Source organism: Cibotium barometz, chromosome 3 (genome assembly GCF_041138505.1).
Source record: "Cibotium barometz isolate CiBa-2024 chromosome 3, ASM4113850v1, whole genome shotgun sequence".
Classification (NCBI taxonomy): Eukaryota; Viridiplantae; Streptophyta; class Polypodiopsida; order Cyatheales; family Cibotiaceae; genus Cibotium; species Cibotium barometz.
Window position 1 is genome coordinate 38,256,250 of NC_141048.1, and position 19,838 is coordinate 38,276,087.

Here is a 19,838-nt window from a genome sequence, read left to right on the forward strand (position 1 = left end):
AAAGGAGCAAACCGATGCAGCACAACAAGCTTTCCTCTTGGTGCACGTTAATATCGCTCAGCTAGAGACTCATAAGAATGCAGCCATTGCACTCAATGATAGATTGTAGGTCCAAGCCCTAGAGGTTGACTCCAAGAACCGTTTGTAGGACAAGCTGGAAGCCCTTCACAGGGACGTCAAAGGGGCCCAAGCTACCAGAGCCCAAACTTAGGAAGAATCCTTCACATGAAGGTCAAAGGGGCCCAACCTACCAGAGCCCAAACTTAGGAAGAGCTCACCCACACCACAGAGAGCTAGGACAATGGCACACAACCGCCAAGAGCTCATGGTGGACGAGGTCCACAACCAGATGTATGAGCACTTCAAGGACTTTTGGAGGGCTGTGGATGCCAAGGACGTGACCATTGCTTAGCTCAAACAACACTTATCGAAGCTCAAAGCTAGACCTCATATCGGGTAGGTCACCTTGATAACCGAGAAAAAAAAGGATTACTTGATGGGACATAGCAGGGGGGAAGAGAGCTTGAGCTCTTGCAAGCACACACACACACTCACAAAACCCTAATAGGGAACACACAAGGTGAGAGGCTGAAAATCTTCTTCTTCTCTACTCAACACTCAACACACCATATACAAGAATAAGAGTACACACAATATGAAAGGTACTCAACCAAATACATACACGGGTTCTCTATAATGTGAACCCGACTAAATGAGCTGGCGCTATAACTATGCCAGTCTCTAGAATGGCTGTCACACAGCCTGTCATCCCACTGGCCGCATATCTCCCATGATCTCACCAACCATGCCAGTGGTGTAAGTGTGGGGCCTATCCCCCAAGCGGGTCATTCAGTGGCCACCGCCTCACTAGACGAGCTCGATATCTCAACACTCCCCCTCGAGCTCAACTCCATCTCATGTACACCAAGCGAAGCCCTGAATCTGCGGAGCTTCTCTGTACCCAATGCTTTGGTGAAGATGTCAGCTACTTGATCCTCTGTGCTGACATAAACAAGATCAAGGTCTCCTGCCAAGACCTTCTCTCTGACGAAGTGGTAGTGAACCTCTATGTGCTTCGTACGAGCATGAAAGACTGGGTTCCTGGCCAATTGTATACTGCTAATGTTGTCACAGAAAATGACAACTTGTCTATCCACTGATAGACCCAAATCTGCAAGTAGCTTTCTCAACCAAGCTACCTCACATGCTGCCATAGCAGCTCCTCTGTACTGGCCTCTGTACTCGATAGAGCAACCGTAGGCTGCTTCTTGCTGCTCCAAGTCACAGCAGCACTCCCCAAAGAAAACATGAATCCACTGGTAGATCGTCTATCTGAGATACTACCAGCCCAATCAGCATCTGTGTACCCATGTACACATATCTCTGTCCCAGTCTCATAGAATAGTCCACAATGCAAAGTAGACTTCACATACCTCAGTATGCGTCTCACTACATCCAAATGCGGTTTCCGTGGAACCTGCATAAACTGACTCACCAACCCAACAGCATAGCTCAAATCTGGTCTGGTGATCGTCATGTAGATCAAACTTCCTACTATGCGTCTGTACATAGTAGGATCCTCCAAGATCTCTCCTGAATCTGCACTCAACTTGCCATTCTGATCCAATGGCACAGAAATAGGCTTACAGCCTGTCATACCATACTTGGACAACATGTCCAAGCCATACTGTCTCTGCAGTAATCCAATACCATGTGGTGACCTAATCACCTCAATGCCCAAGAAATATCTGAGCTCCCCCAGATCCTTCATCTCAAACTTCTGTCTAAGCAAGATCTTTACATCAAAGATCTCTGCATCATGGTCCCCCGTAATGACCAAGTCATCTACATAGATGACAACAAGCACAACTCCTCTATCACCATGTCTCACATACAGCGAGAAATCTGCATTGGCTACATGAAAGCCAATAGTGACAAGATATTTAGAAATCTTGTCAGACCATGCTCTTGGTGCTTGCTTTAAGCCATACAAGGCTTTCTTCAACCTGCAAACATACTCGGGGTGACCCACATCCTCATATCTAGGTGGCTGCAACATATACACCTCTTCTTGCAAATCCCCATGCAAGAATGCATTCTTTACATCCATCTGATGTAAAGACCATTTCTTTGACGTAGCCACTGCTATCAGAACTCTCACCGTTGCCATCTTGGCAACTGGGCTGAAAGTTTCCTCATAATCAATCCCATATGTCTGTGCATATCCTTTGGCTACCAATCTAGCCTTGTACTTGTTTATGCTTCCATCACTGTTATGTTTAACTTTGTACACCCACTTGCATCCAATGGCTTTCTTGCCTTCAGGCAATTGCACTAAGTCCCAAGTTTCATTTCCATATAGTGCATCCATCTCCTCATCCATAGCTTTCTCCCAACACACATTTCCAACAGCCTCATCAATGCATGTGGGCTCTACAACCTGCACAACCTTTGCCATATATGCATAGTGATGTGCCACATAACCATCATATGTAAATCTCTGCACAGGGTTCTTCACTCTCCCTGATCTTCGCAGCTTTTCATTCATGGCTTCCATAGCCTTCTTTACACCAGGTGTTCTCATAGCTGGGATCCCAAGCTCCTCATCAAGGCTCATATCTGAGCCACTAGACTCTCCATCGACATGAGAATGCCCTGCAGAAATGTCAGGCATACCAAGGGGCTCAACCACTTTCTCTTTTCCTTTACGTGATGTACTAATCACATTTGCAGGACTGGTATTATGACGCAGCCTGCCACTCCATGGTCTATCAACAGACCCACTAGATGAGGACTCTCCTGGTCCACTCAAAGACTGTGATTGCTGACCTGCATTCTGTGCAACCACACTTCCACTCACATCAGCCCCAATAGCTTCCTTTTCAGCAGCATACCAGCTGCTCATCTCATCAAAGACAACATCCCTACTTACCCTCAACTCACGTGTAGCAGGGTTATAACACCTGTATCCCTTTTGCTCAAGGGAGTATCCAATAAACACACATTTTTCAGCTTTTGGATCCAGCTTAGTTCTCAGCTCATCTGGCACATGCACATATGCAATGCATCCAAAGATTTTCAGATGAGACAAATCTGGTTTTCTGCCAGTAAACCTCTCCTCTGGAGTTACATCATGTATGGCTGCAGTTGGAGTCCTGTTCATGATGTATACTACTATAGAAACAGCCTCAGCCCAATAGCAATGCGGCATATTCTTCTCTTCCATCAATGCTCGCGCAATCTCAGCAATGTGCTTGTTTTTCCGCTCAGCAACTCCATTTTGCTGCGGAGTGTATCTGCATGTATACTGTCTCCGAATACCATTCTTCTTCAAATATTCAGAGAACTCATTGGAGAAGTACTCTCCCCCTCCATCTGACCTTAGGCACTTTACATATTTCCCTGTTTGCTTTTCAACCAAAACTCTGAAATTCTGAAAGTGAGTGAACACCTCACTCTTCTCCTTCATGAAATATACCCACACTTTCCTTGTGTGGTCATCAATGAAAGTCACATAATACCTGCAGCCTCCCATAGATATGGTCTTCGTAGGACCCTATACATCTGAATGCACAACATCTAGTGCATTTCTGCTCACACATCTATTACGTGGAAACACATGCTTTGTTTGCTTCCCAAATTGGCATGCTTCACAGATTTTATGCATACCTTCCACTTTAAATTTTGGCAGCCCTGTCACAATTCCTTTTGTCTGCATAGACTTCAATCTCTGCACATTCACATGTCCAATTCTTTTATGCCATATGTCTGTGTCTGCAACAATTCCTGAACCATTTGCAAACATCGCAGCACTCATTTCAGGCATGTCTACATTCAACGTAAACATTCTGCCCACTCTGTTGCCTTTTGCAACCAACCTGCACTTGTCTTTGAAATCTTCAACATAACACCCATCAGGGTTAAACCGAACCTGCAAACCCTGCTCAATCATCTGGCCAACTGAAACTAGATTCTTTGTTATGTTCGGTACATGTACATCTGCAAGGTACTTCACTTTGCCATCCTGCATAGACAATGGCACATCTCCAATGTGGTCAATTGGATGAGCAGTGTCATCCCCTGTTTCCACAAAACCTGGTCTTTCCGGGTTTTTCATCTCCTTGAACCACTCCCCATGACTCGTCATGTGGTTCGAAGCGCCTGAATCCACATACCATACATTATCTTTTTGTGCTGCATCAACATTTTCAGACATGGCATTTACGACATGCTGCATAACAAACAACCTCTCATTATCCTCATTATTTCTGCTTGAGGATGCATAGTTGTTTTGCTGCACTTTCCCATTTTGCATGTCAGCTTGCTTTTTATAACATTCTGCCTGCACATGTCCAGGCTTACCACAATAATAGCATTCACGTGCATCATTGTACTGCCTTTGCCAATTTCCACGGCCTCTTTGACTCCCCCTGCCTCTGAATTTGCCTCTTCCACCTGCGTGTTGTTGTTGTTGTTGATTCTGGGACTGTTGTTGTTGCTGCTGCTGCTGACCATAATTCTGATTACCTGTTCGGCCACCTCCTTGACCGCGTCCATGGCCTCCTCTACCTCGCCCTCTTCCTGAACTCGTGTAGAAGGCCTGTTGCTCTGAATTGTTTTTACTTTGTGAAGACTGTTGGTCTTCACCCAAGCTCTTCTCTTCGATAATCAGCATAGACACCAAATCTGTAAAGTTGGGAATGTTTTCCCGAGTCTGAATGGACGTCTTGAACGCCTTGTATTGTGGCCCGAGACCACGTAGACAGACTTCCACCTTGTCATCATCATCTACTGACACACCACTAGATGCAAGGGATTCCACAATACCCTTTATCTTCAGCGCATAGTCATTCACAGACGTGCTCTTTTTCTCCACAGTATGAAGTTCATTCTTCAACTGTATCTTACATGCCTTGGTGTTTGTTTCATAAAGCTTTACCAAGGTGTCCCACGCCTCCTTGGGGGACTTGGCATCCTGAATGTGCCCAATCATGGTGTCCTGTATACTAATGGAAAGCCAATACATAACCTTCCTGGCTCCTTGGTTCCAGTCTTTAAACTCTTTCACATCTGCAGCAGTCGGATTTATATCCGGTATCTCCGGTGCCTCTTCATGCTCACCTTCTATGTAGTCCCAATAGCCTTTTCCCATCAGGAAATTCGTCAACCTGAACCTCCAAGCATGGAAGTCATTCTTGTCTAGCTTCTCAGCCACAATCTGTGTTATGCCATCATTAGACATCTTGCCAAACACACAATTTTACCAGAAACTGCACTCTGGTTTTCCTGCACAAATGCTATATTTTCTGCACAGCGGTACTGTAGTACTCTCAAATGTCACAACCAGTGACTTCAATGTGCATACATACACCCAATGGAAACTGTAGACCTCTTTGCAACACCCACAGTGTCTGTACACTCAATCTGTCTTCTTGTAGTTCTTAAAACAGAGTTCTGCAGAGAATCGATGACTTACCCGCAGTGCTCGAAATCGCCTGCTTTCTGAAAAACGGAGGTCCAGACGCGCCCGAAACGCGTTTTTGGCCCGGAATTTCAGTCCAAAGGGTCCAAAGGACTATATAGTTGCCCTATAGCTTTACTCCCGCGAAGAAAGCTCCTCAATCAGAGACCGTTTGCCGGTGCCTCCCGTAGAGCTCCCGACAAGGGTGTAGTCACCAACACAATAGGAAAGAGTAGTTGAAGCTCTTACCCTCGTACCACTTCCTGTGGTTCTCTTGCTTGCAGCTCAGCCCTTAGCACGAACCAGGCTCTGATACCATGAAAAGATGCAGAGGGGAAGAGAGCTTGAGCTCTTGCAAGCACACACACACACTCACAAAACCCTAATAGGGAACACACAAGGTGAGAGGCTGAAAATCTTCTTCTTCTCTACTCAACACTCAACACACCATATACAAGAATAAGAGTACACACAATATGAAAGGTACTCAACCAAATACATACACGGGTTCTCTATAATGTGAACCCGACTAAATGAGCTGGCGCTATAACTATGCCAGTCTCTAGAATGGCTGTCACACAGCCTGTCATCCCACTGGCCGCATATCTCCCATGATCTCACCAACCATGCTAGTGGTGTAAGTGTGGGGCCTATCCCCCAGGCGGGTCATCAGTGGCCACCGCCTCACTAGACGAGCTCGATATCTCAACAATAGCCACCTCTCAAACCTTGCCATCCCTCGCCAACCACCCTATGGCCTCCTCGAGCTGTAGCACTGCACCCTCGAACTCAACCTCCTCTAACACAACCTCTTCATTATTGATGAGAGGAGATCCCCACTACCACCTTTTCCACCATACTCTCCAAAGTCCCTTATGCCTCCCACATCACCCTCATCTGTTGACAAAGAATACAAAGAGGCCCTTGAGTTTTATTAGTCCATAAAGCTAGTAGTCAAAGTTAAGGATGAGGAAGAGGACACCATGACAGCAGCATAGACCTATTCGAGAAGAAGGCCCCTGATAGGAATAATAGTAGGTGGTCCCAGCTTAGCTTCACATGGCTCTTCAACATCAAGAGGTCCCTCTTCAAGTGCACCTTCCTCGAAATCTTCTCCCAAAGGTAAGGAGAAGGATTAAGCCTCAACACCTTTCCCCCTAAACCAACCCTTTACATCAACTCCCCCTCTCCTCAGCTTCACTTCACCACCTACCACTCCTCCCTGGATTTTACCTCTTCAACCCCACCACCATCACCCCCCCCCCTTATCTCCTAAGCTAGCCCCACCACCAACTTCTCTTGAGGATGTTCTCAATGGACTCTTCAACCCCACCACCATCACCCCCCCCCCTATCTCCTAAGCTAGCCCCACCACCAACTTCTCTTGAGGATGTTCTCAATGGACTCACCAAGGCCTCAACCTTGCAAGCCAACCACCCCTTTTTCCCACCACAGGTCTTTGAAGAAGGTGAGATCCTAGAAACCCCCATCAAAGAACAGTAACATATGCACCCCCTAATTTCCCATTCAACTGGCATGATCCTCTCGATAGGATAGATATTGGAAGAGCCCTCTAAATACTAAACCAGCACAGCAATGCCCAAACCCTACCCCAGAAGACAGACATGAACAAGATCACCAGTTGCCTCGACATAAGCCTTATCAAGTTTTATCTAGAATAGAAGTTCAATGAGTGGTCCAAATCATATCACAAGAGGGACCCTTTAAAAGTGAGCAGACCCCAGCCTTGCATCCACTATACTCACTTGTAGTAATCAAGTATTTGGCAAAGTGTGGGACCCTTGTTGATGTCAAATTCCATGCCCTATTAACCTTCAATGCCAATTAGGAAATTCCACCAAAAGGAAAATGATGAGCCTGAAAAAGGGCATGGTGGCGACCATATCAGGGTCCGACATAGCATCCTAATCACGAATGAACTTTTGCATGGTGTGAAGCATCCATTCTTCATATAGTATGAGGGGTGGTCGAGGTGGAGGTATCCATGGGCAGTTGAACTATAGCTTTAGGTTCTTCTCGAGCTCCTGCTTGAAGAGGTCCCAAGCCCATTTACGTTCTCTATTAAGAAATAAATAGGGTTGATCTTGAGATACCTCAGGGCATAGTAATACTCTTTCTAGCACTTGTCCCCTTAAGGAAGTAAGGGCACTACCACACAGGTTGCTTCCCCATGAGATCGTGTGTGATTGGGTCTTCACTGGCATGTGGTCATTTATATCCCCCTATATGTTCAAATTTGCCTTCTGGAGATCCTACAAAGCCTTCTACCAGAACTTTAGTGGCTTCTACCACTAGCCTCCCATGGAGCTTCACTCTCAATTCTAAGGATGGAACCATGATTAGGGAGGAGTGTATGTTAACTACATGGGCTAACATTACTCCACTCGCATAGCAACTTCTTTAAGTCATATTTTTATACCGCGCAATGCACTTCATGTAAAACGATTATGGAAAATCTCTAAGATTACGACTTGTGTAATGCTAGAAGATAGTCGAACACCAAGCTTATGGCTTGTGTAATGCCAGTGATGTACATTTAGGCTAGGAAATTATCCTGTACTAGCTTATTGGATCCCTAAACATTAGTTGGGTGGCCAAGCATTATATAAATTAGTCTTGTATATAATGCCAATGATATACATTTAGGCTATGAAATTAGCCTATACTAGCTTATTGTGGTGAATACAACAAAAAAGAGGCAAGGTTGAGGACCCTAGCTCTCCACAAGAGAAATTACTCTACCTAGAGTGGCTTAAGGCGCAAACCAATATAACCCTTGCATTCTCCTCTCCTTCTCCTTATCTTGCAAGGCTCGAGTGTTCTCTCCCATGAACGCATGAAAATTTAACATCCTAGCATAACTAGGGGAGAATAATATGGACTTCCTTATGAGCTTTGCTAGTTTGACGTGAAGCATAAGTTCTTTACCACTAGCTAAAAAGAGAGGGTTAAGCTATCTGTAAAAACGGACATTATTATATTGGTGAATAAGCCTCTCACTATCAATGGTATTCTTTTATAATTTGACTTTTTCGTCAAAGTGAGAAAAGGGTTGTTGCATGTTCATGCCAATTGTCTTTCTAAAATATAGTACCTCTTTTGTTCCATCTTAATCATGTACCATAATGCAAAAATGGCATCGCCCATTTCCTTGCCAACTATCTCCCCTAAGACCTTCCATCAAAAAAGGACAAAGCTAGATGCCTTATCAAGAAGGCTTTCTCCTACAAATTGATAGTGGGAATTCTTTACAAGAAGGGTCAATATGGCATCATCTGTATCCACAAGGAATGAATTCCTTGTCTTTCTTGAGCAAGCCCATTTTGTGGCATCGTTGTAGGACACTTCATAGCAAACACCAAAATTGCAAGGTTCTCTAGGTGAGTGGTGACCTACTCTCTTTTCTAAACTAGGGTTGGGTGCTTAACACAATGGCTACACCTCATATAGGAGGCCTTACAAAATAGAGATTTTAACAAAATTGACACTAAAATATAATCTTTAAAAAAACATTTATGTTAGTATTTCTTTGAGAAACTATTTTAGAGGTTAGTGTTGATTTATTAAAAAAAGGGGTTTTAAGGCTACCAAATTTGACCCCTTGCTCAATGCTTAAAGTTTTTAGCTCGTACTCTCACACACTAGGAAGAGCTTGAGAGTTTTAAACACAAGAGAGAAGAAGATAGACTCAAGCTCTTGCATAAGGGGAACAAGAAAGGGGAACAAGAAGTTAAGTGTCACCATTTCTCCTAGCTATGTAAGAATGCATCCACCAATTGAAAACTTGAAGCCATCAATATGTCTCATGGCAGGTATGAACATAAAAATAAATGGTGATACGATAGCACATGGAGCCAATGAAATCCATGATGATGGAAACAGAAAGTCGTAGAAGCTTATGCAATAATAGAGATGGAGGGGTCTACTGAGAGCACATCACAAAAGTTGGACATAAAAGTACATAAAGTGTGTGCATTGTCTTCAAGAACAATCAAAACACAGTGCATCTCAACTAACTATTTTGCATTATTTGCGTCACTAGTATAGGTGTGGAATTAAGATATTTAGCCAAACTAATAATATAGCTAGGCTTTAGGAAGAAGCTCTATAGGATGGAAAAACATGATAGATGATGTAATGCTCTAATCACACTTTGCAAGTCTTGTGTCCAATAAAGCAACACTATTTAGATTTTCATTACTACTTGTTCAAGTACTCATCACATTCCTTGGTCCATATAAACTTAACCAACAACTTGTAAAGTGGCCTTAAAGTCACTGTAAATTTTAAGATGAGAAGCATGCGAATAGTACCCCACAAGTGCCAAATACCACATGGTCCAAAAAAGCCCCATTATAAATTAACATTTGGGAATATTTAGGGAGATGCATTGCTCTATCACCTCCCTATACGTGTTTTAAACCAAGATTGATACTTTCATTGATGTGACACCTACAATATATAGGTGAGAAGTACAAGATTGAGTAGACTAATACACCCATACATTATCAATGAAATCTCTAAGAAGTTTTTTATTTAAATTTTGAATATAGTGTGCATCAATTAATCTTTGGGAAGTTGCGAAGGACATTATTTAAATATAGTGTGCATCAATTAATCTTTGGGAAGTTGCGAAGGACATTATTTAAATATAGTGTGCATCAATTAATCTTTGGGAAGTTGCGAAGGACATTATTTAAATTTTAAATATAGTGTGCATCAATCAATCTTTGGGAAGTTGTTGCGAAGGACGTTATATATAGTGTGCATCAATCAATCTTTGGGAAGTTGTTGCGAAGGACATTATATATAGCCTAAAAGATATCACTTGCATGCATTTTCCATTCAAAATATCACCATGGGAGCATTCCATAGAGAGATAATAATAAAGGCGCATAAGAAAACCCATAAGAATTCTTCATCATGATTTTCTTAATAAGCCTTGGTAAAGCTCTCTTTTTGTAAGAGCTGCGCTTGGTACATGAACCTGTGTCTTTCCATGTCTAGGCCTAGATATAACAAAGGCGCATAAGAAAACCCACAAGATGATAGTCCACATTTATGCATGTGATTGTATGAATTCTTCATCATGATTTTCTTTTCAATCACACTAATAATCCTTGGTAAAGCTCTCTTTTTGTAAGAGGTGCCTGGTACATGAACTTGTGTCTTTCCATGTCTAGGCCTAGATGCCTAAAGAAAATATATTAAAGGTGCACACTCTGCTCTAGCCATTCTTCTTTTGAAATCTTCATAAGTGCATGGGGAGAAATCAATAGTTGTTACCTTATATTCTTCTCCTTTCTCTCTAGATCTAGGGCATTCTCCATATCTACAGATAAGTCCATAATTCTATGCATAACCTTTGTTATTACTCCCCTCCACTATATTGTGTCTGGCAGCGATGGTCTTTGATCTATGTCAGTACTTTGAATGCCTCCATTGTTTCTCCTTGTCTTTTCATCCATCTTTTATGTCTTCACAAGTACAAATGTTGTAGTCTATCCATCTCTCCAAGGTCAAGTGATGTTTCTTCAACAATTGGCCATGCATCTGGTAATACTACTTGAGGGTGTCCACGTGTGATAAACACACTATCTCCATATAGGACCATATCATTTATCTTATAATTCCCACTAGTGTGTTGATCCTTCCAAATAAGCATGGATCAAGAACCCCAACCTTTCTAATCCTACACTTCTAAGCAATCTATTGCACTTGAAACCTCGATTCTTGATGTTACCCTAATAGCTCACCTTTGGAGCAAGGCTTTAGGGTGGCAATGTTGGGGATGTAAGCATTAGTGGAGTGGTAGGCTCAAGTGGGAGAGTCGTGGGGGGTGGCACCGGAGTGTTTCACATCCAAGAAGGATGTGCCATAATCCATAATAGGGCTTATGTGGGGTGTGGGGAAAGCAATAGAGTGGTGATTGATAGTTGGGGATGGCAGTGGCTTCACCAATCCCTTGGACAATAGAGGCAGTAGAGGAAGATCCACTTCCCATAGGAGAGCCTTGGGGTCCAATACTTGTGCCACCAAGATTAGAGCCAGTGGGGGTCCCCCTACCCTCCTCTACTATGATGTCACCATGACCATCATCATCATCCAAGATCCTCCTCCTCCTCCTTGCCCTTCAATTATTACTTGAATAAGGCCATATGCTTTATGGATATATAAAATGCACATGCTTTGCTATATTCTTTGTTTGTGACTTCCTAGGGTAAGCTTCATGATTTGTGCTAAAAAGGTGTGTTTGTTGTGGTGATCTTGTGTGAACTGGAGTTGCTTCTAGACTTGGTGGTAGATCACTAGGATGCCTAGACTTGGTGGTAGATCACTAGGATGCCTAGACATTATATTTTTCTACCAAGTTCCCATATGTGTGCTATTGTGATGGAGTTCCATCATGGCCCCCCATCTAGGTGGAATCTTCTCTCATGAGATGATGAAGGAGACGGGGAGAGGAGGTAGGGAATGGGCAAATGCCCTCAGGTATTGTACGGTCAATGTGCTCTCTAGTAGATCCAAGTAGGTGAGGATTTGGCACAACCCTTGAGGTTCAAAGTGAGAGGGTGGTAGGGTGCCTTGAAGAGGGTGGTGGTTCTATAAAAAAGAGACTACCTTGAAAGAAGAGCATGGTTAGGTAGGTAGGCCGAGGAGGCCTACCTACCTTGAAAGAAGAGCATGGTTAGGTAGGTAGGCCGAGGAGGCCTAGGGCAGCTTGGCAAGGTTTACAAGAAGGTGGAAGATGGGATTTCATCTTCAATGAAGATGTTATGTTGGAGGAGGCTCAACTTGGCAAGGATTTTTGAAGAAAGTTGAAGCTAGGATTTTATCTTCTATGTTGTAGTGAAGGAGGCTCAACTATAGGGACTTGTAGTCTAATAATGCAAGGGGTTGTGGAGGGAGAGGCTTAATAGGTTTGGTGTGGCTTCCATGAGTACATCCACCTTGTTCTTGTGATTACTAGGGTGACATGTTATCTTCGAGGGAAGCTTGTGGGGCTTGTGGGGCAACAAGCATCTCCTCAAGCTATTTGATCAACCCTTGAGTCCTGTCAAAAACTTTTCACTGCTTTGATAACTTGTTATTACACAGATATTTCCTACTTGCAGCTTGAGCAACCTCTGTGATTTTGATCGAAAAATATCTCTCTCCCTCTCTAAACTGGCTATTTTTCATGTAGCCTCCAGGATCTACACTTATAGTTGGTCGTTGGGGGTAATGCAACCTTCTGGGCATCCAGCCTACTATTGCCAGCAAAATTGGCTTGGAAGATGAGGGACTCAATCTACTCAACCTATTTACCCATGTATAAGCCCACATTGCTCATGAGCTCCTATAATAAAGTTGTAAGGCAGTTGGTAAATTTGGCATCAATCTCCTTGAGTTTTTGATGGTATCTATGAATTGTTTGTGGGACATGAAGTTTTTCTTATGCATGTAGGAACTCCTATGTGTGTTCTTGGCTCATGATCCTAGATTGGGAAATATGATAGTGCCTAGTAAATGGTGGGTGTTCTTATCGTATGCTCTCTTGCCCTATTAGATAGTGATAGGTCTAGTGGTTGTTTTACTTGGAATTAGCATTTGGGCTTATCTTGCTACCTCGCTACTAGTTTCTATACCTGAAATGGTTATGTGAATGGGGGATAGAGGGAGCAAACCTGTATCCATAAAGGTTCTTTCCAAAAACTCATCATTGGGCATATCAATATCTTCTACTGCTCTATGTATTACTTCTTGCTCAGTGGAGTGGGGGGGCTGATGGGGGTGTCTTCCTATGTGGTTGGCGGGGGGAGATCTCTACCAATAGAGAAAGTGACTTGATATTTGAATGGGGGAGGCAAGTAGTCCCAACCTATTGTGTGGTAGATCTACACAAGAAATGGCCATGTTTTCATATCTCCCAAGAGGCTCTCGTCCACATAAGAAAGGGTTGTGTTCATATTTCCCAATGAAGAGAAGAGACTCTCATGCACATAAGAAATGGTCATGGGGCCATGTCTCTGGATGAAAAGATGACCACTTGGAAACACAAGAAATGGACCTAGAGCCACACCTCTATGTAAAAGAGAAACCCCTATAACTGTACATAACATAAGGTCCTAGGGCTACACATAGGCACAAAAGAAATGACCCTTGAGCCATATCTTTGTCTACAATAGGAATCCCTAGGGCCAAACTTGGGCACATAGGAAATGGCCCTATAGCCATGTCTAAAACAAGAATCCCTAGGGCAACACTTGGGCACATAGGAAATGGCCCTATAGCCATGTCTAAAACAAGAATCCCTAGGGCAACACTTGGGCACATAGGAAATGGCCCTATAGCCATGTATTTATCTAAAATAGGACCCCCACATAACATGTGACTCTAGGACATTTCTCCAAATTGGAAGAGGGTCCCCTTACATGAAAGAAATGTCTCTAGGAAAGATATCCACTGTAAACTTGCCAGTTAAGTTAGCGTATATGATTTGAAGCTCATTGTGAAAATATCGACCCAATTGACTAGGCTTCCCTACTTTGACCATGGCCAACATAGAGAGGTTACACCTCTTGTACCTGTGTGTCCATCTCAAATGTGTCAAGGTTGATATTTGAGCAAGAAATTTTCCACCCCATCTTTGTTGGTGGGTCCCCAAACCACATCCTTGAGTGATGAGGTTTTGGAGTTTCGAGTTCCTTCTAGTAGAGGGCTCTATGGCTTTGGGTGAGTGAAGGAATTCCTTAACTCAATCAAGAGTAAACAACACTATCAAGTCAGTACCTTCAAGATCCACAAGCATCCCTATATAGAGGTTGGCATTGTAATTAAGTAGAGATAAACTTCATGCATGCGGTTAGGTCAGGGCCCCATGGAGGCATCTTGCCAAGCCTTAGGTGGTCCATGTGTAGTACCATAACCTCTAGCCACTTGACAATCTAGTAGCAAAGCTCAGTGTGGTAGGTCCACCTTCTATGCTATTTCTCCCACCACCTTGATCAGTGACCCAAGGAGGAGATGCCATCTTGTACCTAGAAGCATGTGTAATTTCAAAGGTGTCCTCCTCTTGCTGCATGGAATTTGGATGATGCTCTCCAAATGTTCGGCACTGTAGGTTTTGACATGATGGTGTCGATTGTGAGTGTGAGTGTGAGAAAACTTAGCATAATTTTTTCTAAGGGTATCCCATTGTTACCTCACTCTTGGCTCATGCTATGAAGGAAGGTAGGAAATTATTCTTGATCAAATGCTAAAAAGACTTCCATGAATGAGGTTTATGCTTTGCCATGTTTCATTGCATATACCACCATAAAGCTACACTATTCACTAAGCATAATTTTATCTTAGGTTATCCCATTGTTGCCTCACTCTTGCCTTATGCTGTCAAGGTGGGAAAATCTTCTTGATTGAATGCTGAAAAGACTTCCAAGAATGAGTTCTATGCTTGCCATGTTTTGTTGCATTACCACCACAAAGCTACACTATTCACTAAGTGGTTGCTAGCTAGCTTGATAATATCCTGTTCGAAAAAAATTTGTGCTACAAAACAGTCATCAAGTTGGTTAAGCTATGCTAAAATAACATGTGCATCCTTCTTGCCATCGAAGTTTTGTAAAGCAAAAGCCTTACAAGTAATTTTCTTCTTCTTTCTAGCGTCCAAGGCTCCAAGAGTAGCTTCAACCATTCTATGGATATCATCTTCACATTCTACATCAAGGGTTCTTCTGCTTCTCTTGCTATAGGTACCTCTAACTCCCTCCTCTTTTCCCTTTCTTCCTTATTCTACTGGGTTTAGAGTGACTAGATTTGTTAAAGGATAGTAGGAGGCTGCGGATTCATTATGATAGGAGAAAAGAATATGAAGAAGAAGAAACAATGATATTGCAAACTAACGGATAATAAAAAAGCAATAAATAATACTTATGATTTAACTCTAATTTACTAAAAAAAATATGAATCTTTGCTTGAGTTCATGAAGTGCAAATCAAGTAATTTTGTTGAATGATAACCGAGAAACCAACAAGTGATACCAAGACGAGTAGAAACACACCTCGAATTGAGTCAAAATTAATTTTGTTGAAGCTGGCCTTGATTTAATAATTTTTTAAAGAAGCCTCCGAGGAGATGACCTATGTGTTACCTCGGAATTAATGGGGTCTATAGATACCAAGCTTCATTTTTCATAAAAAAAATTTAAAAGCAAATCAATTTCCCCTATTGAATTTTCAAAAAGAGAATTTATGGCCTCCCTTGTGTCAATTAAAAATAAATAAACTTATTTAAGGTTGTTTTTAACACATTAAAAGCCTTAAACTAAGGCTCTAATAGCCTTTATATATTAAGCCTTTAGTAAAGACTTTATACGCCTTATATCTAAGGCTTAATAGTAAGCCTTTAAAACATAGGGCTTTAAACCTATAAGGCTTATTCTTATAAGCAAAACAGACCCATAGAAAGTTGTAGAGAAGAGAGGTTGCCATAGGCCATTGGTGAGATGAGAGAATTATTTTCATAGCTTTGCCTTCTTCCAAGAATAGAAATCAAGCCTTCACAACCTACTGAAAACAAGGTGGATGGATGAATTTGATAGATTCAAGGACAAACTTATTGCAAAAGGTTAAGGTTTATGATGAAACTTTTGCTCCCACGTTTGTTGCTTTGGCAGCTCATCATGGATGGAAAGTGCACTAAGTGGATGTCAAAACAATGTTTTTGAATGGTGACTTGCAAGAATAAGTTTATGTGAGTCAACCAACCTAGTTAAGAACAGAATATAGTTTGAAACAAGCTCATAGAGCTTGGTACTAGAAAATTCATGCCTATTTGACTAGACAAGAATTTAAAAACAGTCCTAAAGGATAAGAAGGATTTGCTTATCATTCTCTATGTAGATGTAGATGACATGTTAGTTTGACAAGCAGCACCAATGAGGACTTCATTTTGGCCTTCAAGGGTGATCTTGCCTCAAATTTTGAGATGTTAGATCTCGATCTTTTGTACTATTATTTGGGTATGTAGTTTATATAGCAAGATGATGGTATAGTCAGTCAAAGTACAACAAGGCACTACTCAAGAGGTTCAACATGGAAAGTTGCAAACTAATTTCTACACTAATGGAACATGTTTAAAACTTAGTTTGTAGGATGCCTAATCACTTATGATTAGGCTATTGGATGCCTAATCTATTTATGCAACTCATGACTAGACATCTAGTATGGTGTGTCACAACTTTCAAAATTCATGCATTGCCAGGCACTAAGCATTGGCAAGCTAGACATCTAGTATGATGTGTCACAACTTTCAAAATTCATGCATTGCCTAAACACTAAGCATTGGAAAGCAATTAAACGTATCTTCAGATACTTGCAAGGCACTCAAGATCTTGGAGTGTTTTATGCCAAGGGGGGTGATTTAGAATTGCAAGCCTTTAGTGATTCCGATTGGGCATGCAATTATGATACACGATAATCCATATCTCGAAACTATTTCTTTCTTGGCAATTCGTGCATATCTTGGCTAAGCAAGAAATAACTAACTGTGGCAACCTCATCCTATGAAGCTAAATACAAAGCAACATTTATACTATGGCAGTTGAATGTGTATGGTTGAGAGAAGACTGATGGAGGATCTTTATGTCCCTTTAGACACCCCTACTCCTATTCTCGTTGACTGTCCAAGGGCAATGGTAGTTGCTAAGAATCCTATCTTTCATGCCAAGACCAAGCACATTGAAGTGCATTATCATTATGCTAGAGAGATCAATATGATCTATTGTAGTACACATGATAATGTGGCAAATCTTTTCACTAAAGCCTTATCACGTAAAAAGTATAAGGCCTTTCGTAAAGCCTTGGGTCTCTTTCCTTTCAGTGATTGATATATAATCTTTGTGAACCTCACATTTACACTACAGGAGGATTTGTTAGATATTTGGTAGTACTACACTATGAGGTCATGCGCTTATGTCATAGGCTATCCCGTTGGGCTTTTCCCCATGGCCTTCCAAGTGTGAACGGGCACCTTAGGGTTCACTAGTATCTAAGCAACCTCATAGGTTTGCTATTCATTTTTGTACTTCATTATACCTTGAGCTATTGCTCCACATGTACTAGCCTTCTACCGTCTCTCTCTCTCTCCCTTGTGTTCTCTTTAATCTGTGAACATCGAGTGAGTGAATGTTTTTAGCTTTGCTTCCATAAAATCTAACAGTTCACTTGGAAACACATTTGTTTCTTGGCCTTCTAAAAAAAACCAACAGTGGCTTTAAGCAGTACAGAAGCTAAGTAAGGCATTGGCTCAAGTTTCATGTGAAGTTTCATGAATGTTGTCTTTACTTGATAGTTTGTGTTTTGAAGTGGAGAAGCTAGTACATGTGTTTTGTTAGCTCGATTCAGTTAGCTAACAATCCGGTATTTCATATGCGAGAACTAAACATGTGGAAGTATAGTAGGAGAAAGTATTGGCAAAACAAAGTGACGTAATCTACATCAATACACATGATCAGATTGTAGATCTTATGACAAAAGCATTAGGGAGAAACATGAGAGACTTAGTTTTGGACTTGGAGTGAACTTCCTTCGAAGAGGGAGTGTTGGAGAAGAAGAAGTAATTTCATGTGACGGACATACACGTACTGGCTATTATGATGACTGAGGTCAATGAGTAACCTTAGAGAGCGAGGAATAATTAAATATTTGTAATAGATCATTGGGTATACCTTAGAGTGAGTGTAGAGAGTAAAATAAGATGATTTGAATGGGCCAAAATAAGGGAGTGGGCCAAAACATATGCATAGTGGCAAGCCAAAGAGGAGTGGTAAATAATAATAAAATATGAGAAAATAGAGAGAAAAAGAGAAGAAGCAAGCGTAGAGTTTGTGGGAGACTGTAGAGAGAAAAGATTTGGAGTGCAAAATAACTTAGCAATCATCAATGTAATATGTTACAAGTAATAGAAAACAATTCAGGTCCAAAATTTGTGTTTTCTACACACTCTCCTTCTACAAGCTATATTTTCTCTCTCTATTGTAAATTTTAATATTTTTAATTAATTTCTCATTCTTTGTGTTAATTATTATCCATATCAACTAAAAATAGTATCTTCTATGTGTAGAGATCAATTGTCCACAATTCTATCAAGTTTGAGTGATTTTTACTCTTTCCTTTTCTCAAGTAATCAAGGCATGTGAGAGCATGGGTGATTTTTTCTCTTTCCCCCTTAGGAAATAACTCTTTAATACTTTTTCTCAAAATAAATTAATGATTTTGCATTTTTCACTCATTGTAGAGCCCTATTTGCATGATTTGCTCAAATAAGTGTGGGCAAGAAGAATAGTTTTGATAAGTTCTAGGGTGGTTAAAACAATTTAGTTGGTGCAAGGTTGTGTCAAGAGTGTGGCAGTTATACAAAAATCGAAAACATCCCTCCAAACGTGGATGACTTTTGTGACACCTCTTGTCTTGGACTATGTGTACTCCATGATTGCTCGTAGGAGGACAAGGAGTAGGGAGATCTTTCAAGTCCATGGAACCAATGTCACAAAAAAACGCATTTCCAACAAGTCCAAATAAGGAGACTCCTTTGCCTTGCCTGGCTTTTCTTTCAAGTTTCTAGACATTAATAAGTTTTGTAACTAAAATTCTCAAATTCCAAGCCATTATTTTAGAGCAAGTTAAGTTTCCAATCGTTTTTAAAAAAACTAGACATTAATAAGTTTTGTAACTAAAATTCTCAAATTCCAAGCCATTATTTTAGAGCAAGTTAAGTTTCCAATCGTTTTTAAAAAAACTAGACATGGAAAATAAAACTTTGGGCCACCACATTCCTATGCATCTCTCTCTCCCTCACCCTCTCCTCCACACTTGATGTGAATCACATCTATACAAGATCAAGCAAGGGTTCCTACTCTATAAACCTAGCCTTTACGTGGAGAAAGGAGAGGGAGAACTTTTGAAAAGGAGAAAGGAGAAGAGAAGACAATCTTGGAGGGTTTCTTTCCCACATGCCTAGATGCGTTGGGGCTCACAATTAATTGTCACCATCAAGTCATTTGCTCATTGAATGAGTTTCTTATATATATATAATACATTGGAAAGAAAATTGCCCACCCCTCCGGTCCTCCTCCACACACACACACACACACACACACATACACATATATCTTCTAATATTATATTATGTGTATGTGTAAGAGAGAGAATATACATACCTATACATACATAGATAAATACATACTACACACACACATATATATATCGTGTATGTATGTATGTATCTATAGGTATATAAGCATGTATATATAAATAGGTTTATATGTATGTTGACGCACACACAAGTTTGTGCATGCACACATGCACAACACACAAAC